General features: G+C 34.1%; 1 protein-coding gene across 1 annotated transcript in view; it reads right to left on the reverse strand.

Annotated features, from left to right (window-relative positions):
- Window positions 1-5,299, reverse strand: part of LOC119642393 — a 17,447-nt gene extending 12,148 nt beyond the window's left edge. Inside the window, exon 1 of the mRNA XM_038041544.1 lies at window positions 5,091-5,299. The gene's annotated coding sequence lies outside the window, so the exon portion shown is untranslated. The remainder of the gene's footprint in view (window positions 1-5,090) is intronic.
- Between the last annotated feature and the right edge of the window lie 7,799 nt (window positions 5,300-13,098).

Consider the following 13,098-nt stretch of genomic DNA (forward strand, 5'->3'; position numbering starts at 1 on the left):
TCTCTTTTAAATGCAATTGACCGATGTGCCATGTCCCTTGAAAATTGCTTACCTACCTTAGAATTTGAAAGTTGTCTCTCCAAATCGAAGGAGAAGACACCTGGTCTAGACCGCATCTCATACCAAATGATCAGTGCTCTGTCTAATTCAAGTAAAAAGAAATTATTGGACCTATATAATACGGCATTTTTGACTGGCCGTATACCCTCAAATGTCTCAATCGCATCGGATTATCGTCCAATCTCTCTTTTATCTTGCCTCTTAAAAGTATTAGAATATATTATAGCATCTAGATTATCTTGGTTTCTTGAGTCCAAGAACCTGATAACAAAGCAACAAGTTGGTTTTAAGCGGGATAGAGGGTGCATCGACGCTCTTTTACTTATTGATTATTTGACAAGCAAAGCAATTTCCGAACGGAATCATGTAACCATTCTCTCAATTCATTTCGAAAAAACATTTGACAGAATTGGTCTTCATCTTATTTTAAGACTCTTGAAATCATGGAATGTTCGCCCAAATTGTTTAACTACATCAAATCATTCATGTCGCATCGGCAGTTTACAGTTAGAGTCAACAATCATCTCCCTGATTTCTTTCCGCTAATAAATGGCATTCCGCAAGGATCTCCTCTTGATGTGACGCTTTTCCAGATCGCCTTCAACGAAATTAGCAAAATTCTTTGCCATGTGCGGAGAATCGAACATTGTCTCTTCGCGGATACATTTTTAGAAAAATGTAAAGACGAGAGATCTCCGAACGGACCAACTTGTAAGGGCTAAAATTTCCATATAAAAATCAGAAAAAATCAGGTATGTGATGCGGGAAATCTACTGATGCATAATAATGAGTTAGCCGTACGGTGCTTTGATAATTTATGGCAATATCTGCAAATCTAACATCAAGATCCTTAAATCGGCTTATCACCAAGCCCTCAGAGCAAGTTGTTATGCTTTTCGGACGACGCATATAAATAATATAATAATTGAAAGTGGTCTCCCAACTTTAAAAAATAGACTTTATGAGTTAAAAGCGAAAATAGTCTCCAAGCTTCTTAATTCAAACAAATCTATTCGCGGTGAAGACGTGAGAAAGATTATTATTGCGAAGGAAATTCAAAAGTCACCATCTGCAATTGACTATTGATTGTACGTCGTAAAGGAATTGGACATTCCCTTAAAAATGTTCCGCTCTTTTGGTGCTAAACCTCCATGGATTTTGATAGACTGCTCTTTTGACATTTCGCTGTCTACGCACAAGAACCCAAATACTGGGGAGTACCGGTTGGAACCTTTTATACGAAGTAAACCTGAAATATCATCATCAGCACTACTCTTTTATTTACCCTCAATTAACTCCACCTTTATATCCAACAAATGTTGAAAAAATCAAGATCCAAACATTTTCGAGAATTCGCTTTTGTCATACAATTGCAACTCACCAATGGATCTAGAGGAACGATTGTGGACGAATTCTCACTATAAAGCACATTCTCTGTTACAGCCTTAGCTTTACTTTGGCTAGAAGTATTGCATTTGGAACGATTAACTCTATGGACATTCTAAAATCAGCTTCAGAACAGAATATCATTTCAATATATTACTTTACGAAAACTACAGGCTCAATATCTAATGTATTATTATAAATTATTGTTCAATGTCTTTTTTTTTAGTCTAAGAATTTATTTCATTAGTCTAAAATTTTACTAACAACAATAATAATAATAGCTTTGTACTCTATTCTCCAGCCCATTGTATTTAATTAAAAATTAATTTTTGCACTTTGAGCTTTTCAAAAAATTTTGTTAAAGTCCTGCACAGTCGAAGTCTTGTAGGTTTGAAGGATAAAACGACTTCTCCACTACGAACTTTTCACTACCAATGGACAAGTTGGAAATCATACAATCTAAAATATAAAACTCATATGGTCAGACCGTATATATAAATGATGGTATTTCCTCCTGGACATGAGCATGTTAGTGAACACAAGACGCGCTATGCATTGCCTTTAAAAATTATATTTTATTTAATTTGCAAACAGATAGGTACCAGGTGGCTTTTGAGAATATTATTAGATGCTTGCATGTATTTTGGCAGTTTTTTCACTTGGAAAAAAATTGGTATAACAAAAATATTTTCAATCATTTTCTATAACTCTTTCCTACGTTTCTGGCATATCAACATTTCGAAAGAACGATATTGGGTTAGCAGTGGTCCATTCATCGAATTCTTTAGGATTCATAAATTGCATGACAACCATGCTTTGTACTGCTTTGTTTGGTGAGTACAATGAATGCGGCAGAACCTCGCATTCGTGTTGCAAGAGTGTATCATTGACAACTATTGCAACGTGTGGGCGAACGTTATCGTGCCAAAGGATAACTTCATCTGTTAGCTGCTATTGCTGGTCTTTTTTGCAGCAATAGGCCGCTCAATTCGTTCAATTGACGTCGTTAGAAATCTGCAGTAATACTTCCATTCGGGTTTTACCGCTCGTAATACACTAGACCTTGCTGGTCCTGTAAGACATTAGACTAATGATCTCTTTTACACCGCTGGAGCCAAAACCGAAAATTGGGATGTAATGAAGCAGCAAACAACAAAAGTAACGGACATCGAAAATAAAATTTTGATCTTTCAATGGTTACCACATTACTTTATTATTTAAATGCATTATTCATCATGCAATATTTCCAAATCATGCAAGGCTTCCAAAAGTTATTCTAATACCTAAAAGCAACTCTTTATTCAGTATCGAAAAGCTAAGGCTTATAAGTATTTTACTTACATTGTCGAAGATATTTGATTGCATACTTCGACCTATTGAATGATCGGCAAATGTGGCACCGCCGAGCTCGCGGTGCGTTGTGTACATTGAATTATTGAGTCAATAGAAAAAGCTTAAATGGAGGGGGAATAAGTATTTTAGTGTCATTGGGCTTGTCCACAGTTTTTGATCGACTTCATTACGGGACGATATTTCAAAAGCTTAATAATGAATTTATGTTTTCAAATACATCGTGTTCGTTCATAAAGTTGTATTTGTCGGGCAGAAGACAATTTGCGACTTTTAGAGTTCGGGACTCATAGAAATGGCAGAAGGTATCTAGAGCGACTCACGGATCTGTTTTTTTAATTAGTTTTTTTTTTTAATATTTTCTTATTACTATTTGAGTGAAGCCTTAGTCTATGTATTGTATTTTAACCATACCTTACATCATTTACGAGATATATTGACTTAGTGCGAACGGATGTAACACGCAGAAGGGCTTAAGATAGCTCGACCTTTTATTATACCGGTCGATTCAGAATCATAGCCTGACTTGATCTAAGCTTGTCTTTTCGTCTGTCCATCTAACGTCTTTCCACGTACATTTAATTTCAAGCAAATGAGATATTTTGATGAGATTTAATACAGTTTTGGTTCAAGGACGAACACCTTTGAAAATGGTTCAAATCCCAGGCCCAGTTTTTGACCAATCTCCATATAGGGTCCTATTCTAAAAAGTCGTTGTATAGAAAAAATTGTAATTTTCAAAGGTTCTCGGCAAAGGCGGCTGACTTTGCAAATAAAAAAACATAATTGTTTCTATTAATTAAAATATAATATTTTCCTTTCATCCTGTCTAACATTCATTATGAATGTAATGGAGTTTCGACAGGGTATGAACATATTGCTCGTTGTATTCATAGTGAAAATGCATTAAATCCGGGTAAAGTAGATTGGATTTTTAGAAGAAAGAGGCTCTGTGACTTATTCAAATCGAGCAAATTGGATTGAACGTAGAACGTATCGAATGTTCGATAAACATAGTTTCTCGTAGAGATCGTGGCACATACTTCTCAGAAAACGATTTCACAAAATCTTTCTTGAGTGTTCCACATTCGTGTAAAAAAGAATTGTGAAAAATCGCTTCGTCTATACTGTTACAGTGATTCACTCTAAAGCAATTACTTTCAACTTGTCGAATAGCGGTATCATGTTTATCACTAAAATGTGTTTTTCAAACATGAACTTAAACTTTTTGACTATAATTCGTAACAACACATAAGAACGAAGAAAGTAAGAAGGATCTCATTGAGATATCAGCTATTGGAACTGAATGTTTTACCCACTCGATAGTTTATATCTTGAATTAATTTCCCCACAACTAATATTCCAAGATAACTCAAGAGTACATAACGTCAAGTAAACATCCCCTGACGACTTACCCGTACAAAAAATAACCTGAGCACAATATGAAAAAATAAAATATGGTGTGCCCTCACAATGTTTTATTAATAGTTCCTACCCGTGACGTTTCGATGTTGGGTTTAGTTTTTTTCTTTTATTTTATCAATATAGTAAGGAGGGATCCGCTACAAGAAAATATATATTTATGTATACATATACTTCGGTAGTATCGTATGAAAGGTGAATTTTTGAAAAATGTTCTTAGTTCGGCGATATTCGAGATATTAGAAAATACTACGCGTTAGTGTGAGGATGCCTTTGCCTCCTTGCCTCAATATTTTGATTACTTTGTTTAATAGGTGGATTGTGTGTAGGACCGTATCTCTGTTGCTTGCCATTACGTAAATAATTTCATTGTCGGATTTTAATGCAACCTCTGTGCATGATGAATAATTTACACTCTTATACCACAGTTTACAATATTGATTTCCCCCTTACAGGTAATAAGCCAAACAAGTAGTTTAAGATAGTAAAAGTTAAGACGTAAAAATGCTTCTATTAAAGGGTAGAATTTTACTTCAACAAAAATTTTGCCATTAATAACAATAACATAAAGACCGATAATCTTTGGCAAAAGCATTAGTGTAATACTTTTTGACGTCACATTTTAGGCTGAAGAAACTCTGTAATATCACAACGCTATAATCAAAAAAATTTTTTCGCTTTTGGGTTCTACGGTACGTTTGCTAACAATATCATATTATTATAACCTTCATCAACTTTGTATCTACTTGTGTTAAGTCCATGCGTACAAGTGTTTGTCGTCCATGTGAACATGAAGAACCGTAACAGCCGGGTAACAATAGTTAGATAACAAATGAACGCCGACTTATTGACGCAGTGCCGCAATGGCTTACCTCAAAATGATGAGCAGTTTAGTAAAGCTTTATTGGCCTTTTATTATAAGCGTTGTCAACTTTTAGTACTTAATTTTTTTCGATACTCTTGCTGTTGAATAAAGTATTTGTGTATTTCACTGACAATCTTCATAAAATGGTAAGTTACCGCAAACAGAACATTTGCAATATATGTGACAAGGAATGAGGAAAACGGGGGATGAAAATATATATTATATATGTACACAATGTTAATATATGTATATATTTTTTCAATGATTTCATAACAATTTGAGGTTCTTTTTTATTTAAATTAGATTTAGTTCAATATTAAAGGCACAATTTGCTTATAGAATTTTGTCGCTGAGTATGGTTTTTCTAAGTTTTTATGTAAAGTATATATTAGAAATTTTCACTTTTTTCATATATTTTCAGCACTTTAATCTTGTAAGTTTAGTTTTAGTATAACAAAAGCAAGGATTACCAGCAACTTTCGAAAGGATGCACGGAAGACCGACTGGTTAAATGATTGAAACCATTGCAGAAAATTTATATAAATTTAACGTAAAAAACAGCACCCTAGCGAGCTTCACATAGGCAATAAATACAAGAGAACAGCGAGAGAAAAGAGAGCTTTTTTATCTCCTTGCGACAGTGAGTTTCTGTTTTTATACACACCACTATAAGACGGGGTATACTCATTTTGTCTTTTTCCATAATATATGTAACATCCAAAAGGGAATTTCAGAGACCCTATAAAGTATATATTTTCTTGATCAGCGTGAAATTCTGGGTTGATATAGCCACGTCTGTCCGTCTGTGTGGTGTTTGCTGTTGGCATTCTCTTGGTCGCCAAAAAGGAAGATATCAACTTCAATTTTGGTAGAAACATTGGAAGTTTTTGCACCCATGTTGGTATTGAGAGCACGCCTAATTGGTCGGAGCATATGCTGAACGCAACTCCGTCTTTCTTAACAAAAATTTGTGGGCTTTTCTTCATTATTCAGAAATTATAAAAGTTAGAATGTTGAAATTTTCCATATTTATTTTTCGAAACGCTCTCTTCTTTACGTGCAAAAATGAAAAAAATCGGCCATGTTCACACAAAGTTACAAGCGATTAAATTATCTTATTAGCCTGTTTATCATAACGTAAACAAGGCAAAATGAAGATATATTATCTCCCTAAAAGTGGTTTAATTATGAGTATCAAATAAAAAAATTTGGAGAGCAGAATGCGACAAGCATAGTGATGGTATGCAAGATCCTGCCCCCGCCGAATACTTCTTACTTAATTGGTTTAAAAGCGCGCTAAGTCAATCCATTTGAATTTATCCCTCTATATATTTGCGTAATTATATTTCAAAGAGAAACATCACATTTTTAACCAATCAACTATTAGAGCCCTTGCGCAAACGCATTTCTAGCGCAGTGTCAGCGATCGTATAATAGAACTGTGCCTGAAAACCTATTAGTTTTCACTTGTCAAATGTCATCGCCGTACCAATTAGTACACTAAAGATTCGGAAAATAGCGTTAAATTTAAAACGGAATTACTCGCTGAAAATGGGGCAGCAGCTACTCCAAAAAATTAGGTGATTCTTTGTCTATTGGGTACGTTCGCAGTCTTAATACCAAACTCAAGTAGTTACGTTTAGGCTGTCATCATTTGGATTATCAAGATATGGCGTTTACAGAACCTTGGTTGATGTTAAACGTTCAGGATGCTAAAATGTTCGGTTCTGGGTATCAAGTGCAAGACAAATTGCAAAAAGTTGGAAGTGGAGTTTTAATTGTTGTGGTAAATTCTCTCCCGTCACCATTGTTGTTGTCGCTGTTATTTGTTGGTAGAAATTAGTGTTGTGGAATTGAATTGTTCATTCGACTTTAACTTGGTGGCAAGGTTATTTTTATAACTTGTTCGCAAATTCCTCCGCCGTCGTACATTAGTATTTATTTAAAGTATTTCCACCCCATTCGCCCAATGTCTCTACAAATGAATCCTGCTGATACATTATTTGTATTAGGTGACATTAACGTACCGGATCGTTTCTGGAACTTCACTGTTGAATGTAGCTGGCTTGATCTTTAGTTGTGGTTGTTACGCTGAACTGTTTACGCTCGTGTTTGAGTTACGTCTGTGTCAGTTGAATCATATAACTAATTCCTTGAATAAATTTTTGGATTTGCTCTTTGGTCGTTGTTTGGGAAGATGTTTATCATCCAACCATTCTGATCTTGTTGAGCTGTTCAACAAGGAGTTACAAGTCACACCTTACTTTCAGAAAGAAGGCTAACTTGCGATTTGTTTTTCAGAAAACTAATTATGCCAGACTTTGTGGTGAGTTGTTTAATATATCTTGCGATTTTGATTACGGCGATATTGAGGTTACTGCGTCTGATTTTTATTCTAATCTCCATACTACTATGTCTGAGAATCCCTATTAAATGGAAATTTCCAAACGAGCGTTCACTTGCTTGATTCTCCAGTGAGTAAAAACTGTTCTCCATAATTGGAATAGACCTTTTATGAAGCATAAGAAAACTGGGCTAGTGATTTCACGAACTGTTGTACTTCGATGCAGTCAGATCCGAAAAGTTTTTTCAAATTTGTTAATTTTAAACAAAAGCTAGTAGGTTCCCCCCGGTCACATAATTTAATAATATTGTATTTTCTAATCGCTCTGAGATTTGAGATGTATTATATATAACAATCCTACACTTCTGCGAATGCCACATGATCACTTTATTAAAAGTACTTGAATTCAATTTATGAAATTAATATTTTGAATCGGCTAAACGAATCAGGAAAGGAGAATAAATAAGAATAATCACGTATGTTTGTACAAGTAATGTAAAAGATATTAAACTGTTCACTACATTCCACAATCAGCTTCAGAACAGAATATCAATTCAATATTTTACTTTATTAATACTACTAACCTTATTGTCTAATATTCATTTATTTAAATTAGAGCCGATAGCCTGTGTTGCTAGTGCTCAATGTCTTTTTTTTAGTCTAAGAATTCATCTCATTAGTCTAAAATTAAATTAATAATAATAAAAATAATAAACTGTTCACAAGTTAAAGTGATAGAAAGATAAGTTAATTGGATATATGTGCCTCGATACTCTCTTTGGTGTACTAAAATTAATTTCGCTTACGAAAACTGATGACGAGTTTACTCCACTGACAAATTTAACTACAAAAGCGACATGAAGTGCGAGTGTCCACTTATAAAGACTTGGTAGACTTGTCAATTTCAAACGGCTAACATACAGAAACAGAATACAACTGGGGTTCCATCCTAGCCCTCGTAAGGCAAACACAATAAATAATTTTCAGCCCCACTCTATCATATCAATATCACACTAATAATTTGAAGATACCACTATTGACGCACACTCAAGAGTTGACCCAGCCAACGAAGGGAATAAACTGTTTGTTATGTAAGGGTCATCAAATTACTGAGACCAACTTCTGATCCATCCCACGGTTCTTCTGGCTCTATTTACGATTGAGCGTACATATAAATCGTCGTTCGGGATCAAACACATCACCCAAATTTTCAATATCTACAGCATCTTCGTATTTAGTTAGCAAGGTTTTTAAACCTTTCTTTAGACCATCTGTTCGTGCATCGAATGAAAGAGATATGATGATGATTAAAGCAGGTGGGTATTGAACCACACACGACAGATTATTTATGAATAGGGTCAAGTAGGCTTGAAAGTTGGACGAAACTATTATCTTTCTAGGCTAAGTACAATAATAAATAACACATAATGTATATGTGTATAATCGGACTACTTAAGTAATTATGTAAATATAGTTACATGTATATATATAATACATGTTGACACGTACGCCTATTAATATGTCAATATCAATGTGTCTGTATGTAAATAAATTCATTCTTCAGAATGTGATTTTATTTTTATGTATTAGAAAAATCAGAGGCCAATAGGTAACATCCAACAGGAACTTACTTGGCATTGGTCATCTTTTTGAAGCACTTTCGAAAGAACTCTTCCCCTTATTGCAAACGGCTCATAGCATCTATTATGCCAATTAAAAAAAAATTGATTTACTTTAAACGCTTATTTATCACAGCTCGAGCAAAAAGACCTTTCAACTTATGAAAAAGCTTCGTCTATATTTGATAGAACGCTTAACTGCTTTCGTCTGGCAGCTGCAAGCAAACAAAAATATGTGGTAATTATTTGCAATACATTAATGTATTTAATTTTTTAAATTAAAAAAAAAGCTGAAAACATTATGTGTTGAGACGAATATGTTAAGTGGTAAAAGTGTATACAGTGATGTAAGGATAATTTTGCATATTTTGTCTGAAATAAGATAATTTTAGAAATAATTTTGCTTAAAGGTAAGCATGAAAACTAGTAAGAACTTATCGTAAGTCAAAGAGACAAATATCTTAATAAAACAAGTTATTTCTCAAAAATGAGTATTGTTTTTTTCTGTAAAGAGCTCAAAGAGGCCATCATATAAAATTGAACCCAAAGATTCAGTTTTCTTATAAATAGTTATAGAGAGAGAGGCTTCAAAAAATTGCCATAACCAAATGAAACTTTTCGTACAAATTTAGAATGTCCAAATACTGAGCGAGAATTGTGAAAATTGCAACTTTTTTCCATATAACGACTTTTCAAAAGAAAGCATTATATAAAAAGTGCACCACGAGGTCGAAAAACTGGACCGATCGAAACCACTTCCAATGGCCTTCCTGGAGTCGAAGCATGTCAGTGCACCAAATTTCGTCAAAATATTTCAAAAATTGCGGCCTGTAGCTTGAATACAAATATAGACAGACTTAGATCGACTCATTCATTTTCGGTACAATGAAAGTTGGGGCTACTTTAAGGCCCTTTACATGCTACATAGGTTGGCTTAACATACCTTGTATCGCAAGGGCTGTAGGGTATTAAAAGGCGACTACACTACATAAATAGTTTATTTTTTTAAAAAAGGAGAGCCGATAATTATTGCTCTTCGAACTTTTTTTTGTCATAGAATTTACCTTGATCTAAATAAATTGCAATAATAAAACCACTTACCATTTTTTCCCTTCAGCTTAAAAGTCTATGGATGTAAACGTACGGCAAGTTCTTTTATATCGAGTCAGCGTTTTTTAATGTTGACTAACTTATCACAATCCTGGTATAATCATAGATTGTATTTTGTGCTTTTTGGAGAAATCATCTTTTTATTCTATTCTTTTCACAAGTCACTAGCTTTTTTTTACTCTTCGCTTACAACTTATGAACCATTCCCTTCATTCTTTATTCCTTGCATCTAAACTTTAACCTACTTATTCCTAAATTTAAATCAATGCATAAGAGCTGCGAAAGCGAAACTGTACTGTCAGGACAGAAAATACATTTTTCAGCCGCCAATAAAATAATAAACGCTACAAAACCTTTTAAGTTGAAGATAGGTGTCAACATAAGTGTTTGTTTGTATATTTTTGGTATGAAACTTGCGTCTTTTTATATTTAATTCACTAACTAATAACTCCTTGAACAACCGTCCATCTATCACCTTTCTTTGGTGGCCAGTAAAACGCTAAGCTATTACAATCGTTGCACTTCTTAACTTCAATACACCAGTATTACTTAGAATATCTTTCTTTCACTTAAATGTTTTATTTCAGGGCGCCATACCCTTCAATTTAGATGAGGATTAAGCTTAGCGGCTTCGTGATTTCACTACATGACCTAATGCCTGGGCTTAGTTCACCAGTGTACTCAAGTTGCTAGAGACATAGACCCAGTTAGGGTTTAAAGATGGAAAACCCTTTTCCCTGTAACAATCTTTCCTTTACCTCCAGAGTATTTTCAGGCAGTAAATTCAATCTTCGTTGTCTTAACAAGCGAAGTTCTACTTTTTTTCTGTTATAAGTTCGGTTACGGTGATATCCACATAAATAGCCAAACAGGTAAAAATTACGATTAGAAACTCAGTGCTCACAAGCTCAAATTTCAAGCACTTTGGTCATGGCTACAATGGATATTTTGTTAAAGAAGGTGTTACGCCTGCATTTACCGATTGGGCAAACTTACCGACTGAGAACGCTAAGCTACGGTCAGCATCTTCCTAGCACATTCTCTATCTTTACTTCCTCTCAATTGAATAGGCTGAAAGAGCTTCTTATAATATCGAACATGTGAAAACTAAAAATGAAATTCTGTAGATTCGCTTGTACCACAAGTTGAACAGATATCTTTTGGCATGGTACATATAAAATTTGATGGACAAAATTGTACCGTCAAATCGAGTCTTTTTTGCAGGAAACGCGGCTTTTCCAATTAAAGAAACTCGTAATTATTCACTTTCTGCAACTTCTTTGTGCAATTGTGAAATGGCTTTGATTTTTCGATAAAAGCCGTTAGCTGGTTTTTCCTTTGCATCGTTTATAAAAAAAAGAATAACCATGTGTTGTGAATAGAAAGAGAAGAGCATTGCTTTCAATAAATGGGGGAAAAGCACAGTACCAATTCTGTTAAATGAGAATAAATGAATAAAATCACCGAAAAGCATCATAGAAGTTATTAGATGTAAACAACTATTTAGATGTTCAAACATTGTCAAGTATTTTATTCATTTATCTGAGTATAAACTATAGAGGAAAAGCGTTTTGATAGGACGTCAACCATCTTTCTTTATTTTTCTTCAATAGTCAGTTGCGCATACAAAGCGACAGACCTCAATTTGGGATTTCATATACAGTCTTATGTATTTCAAATAAATCTTGATTATCTACGTCTCTTTTATTTATTAATAATTTTATTTACTTATGTATTTATTTATTTTTACCTACTTATATATGAAATTCAACTAAAGAAAATTACAGTCGCATTCAATACGCCCTAAAAGTAAATCTTATGCTAATTGTTTTAAAACCTAGTATAAAATAAAAAGGAAAATGAAAGAAGAAGAATAATAAAGACAAAGTAAGCTAAAAATAAGTTAAAAAGTTAAAAATAATAATTTATAAATAAATCAATAAAAAAAGAAAAAAAGAGGGGAAAAAAAGCATGTGCACACTGGCACAGGAGCACACCCGCAACAAGAACAGATCCAGGATGCAAGTGAACCCCTGAACCTTTGCAAATATGTATAAACTTGGCCGACACGTTAGCAACACCATACAATTTTCGAAATAAAAAAAACTGTGATATTAAGAACGTAAGTTAATTTAAGTACTACAGCAAGAATTGGTTTTGAACAATTGAACCTACATAGCACCTATATAAAGGAGATCACACAACAGAAGCATATTCGAGTATAGGTCTAACCAAACACAGGTACAGCCTTTTCATATGCAAGGATCATCAAGCTCTTTGGATTACCTCTTTATAAAACCAAGCGCGGACCGAGCTTTGCTTAACGAGAGCTCAATGTGGAAGTTAAAACGTAACCTATGGTCAAATAGAACGCCTAAATCTTTGAACGAATCGACGTTCTCCAACTTGTGCGAATCAATGAAATGCTATGTAATGAATGACTTGCTTCATGAGAAAGAAAGCTTCTTACATTTATTTAGATTTAGTTTCATAAGATTCAACGAGCACCATGCAACCAAATTATTCAAGTCAATTTGAAGGTGATGTGATTGCGATTCTACGGAAAAGGAAGAAAAGCTCTGGCTGGACTTAATCACTGAGGGCAAATCATCAATGTCTAAATTAAATAAAATCGGTTCTAAGTGGTTGCCTTGAGGTACGCCAGACGTCATGGGGAATGGATATGAGGTGAGGAAGTTAAACAGAACCCTGAATGACCTATTATGCACATAAGAGTATATCTATTTCCCTAAATAGGAAGGCAAGCCAGAGACTTGGAGTTTAAAGATAAGTAGTTTATGGTTAACCAAATCAAACAGAGTTAGCAGTCGAAAAGTTTCGTCGGAAGTATTCAACAAAGTGATTTGAGATTTCAATAACATCCAACGACTCAGAGCCACTAAAAGACTCATGCGAGGAATTTATGGAGATTTTGCTTTTGG

Source organism: Glossina fuscipes, unplaced genomic scaffold, assembly GCF_014805625.2.
Source record: "Glossina fuscipes isolate IAEA_lab_2018 unplaced genomic scaffold, Yale_Gfus_2 222, whole genome shotgun sequence".
NCBI classification, from domain to species: Eukaryota; Metazoa; Arthropoda; class Insecta; order Diptera; family Glossinidae; genus Glossina; species Glossina fuscipes.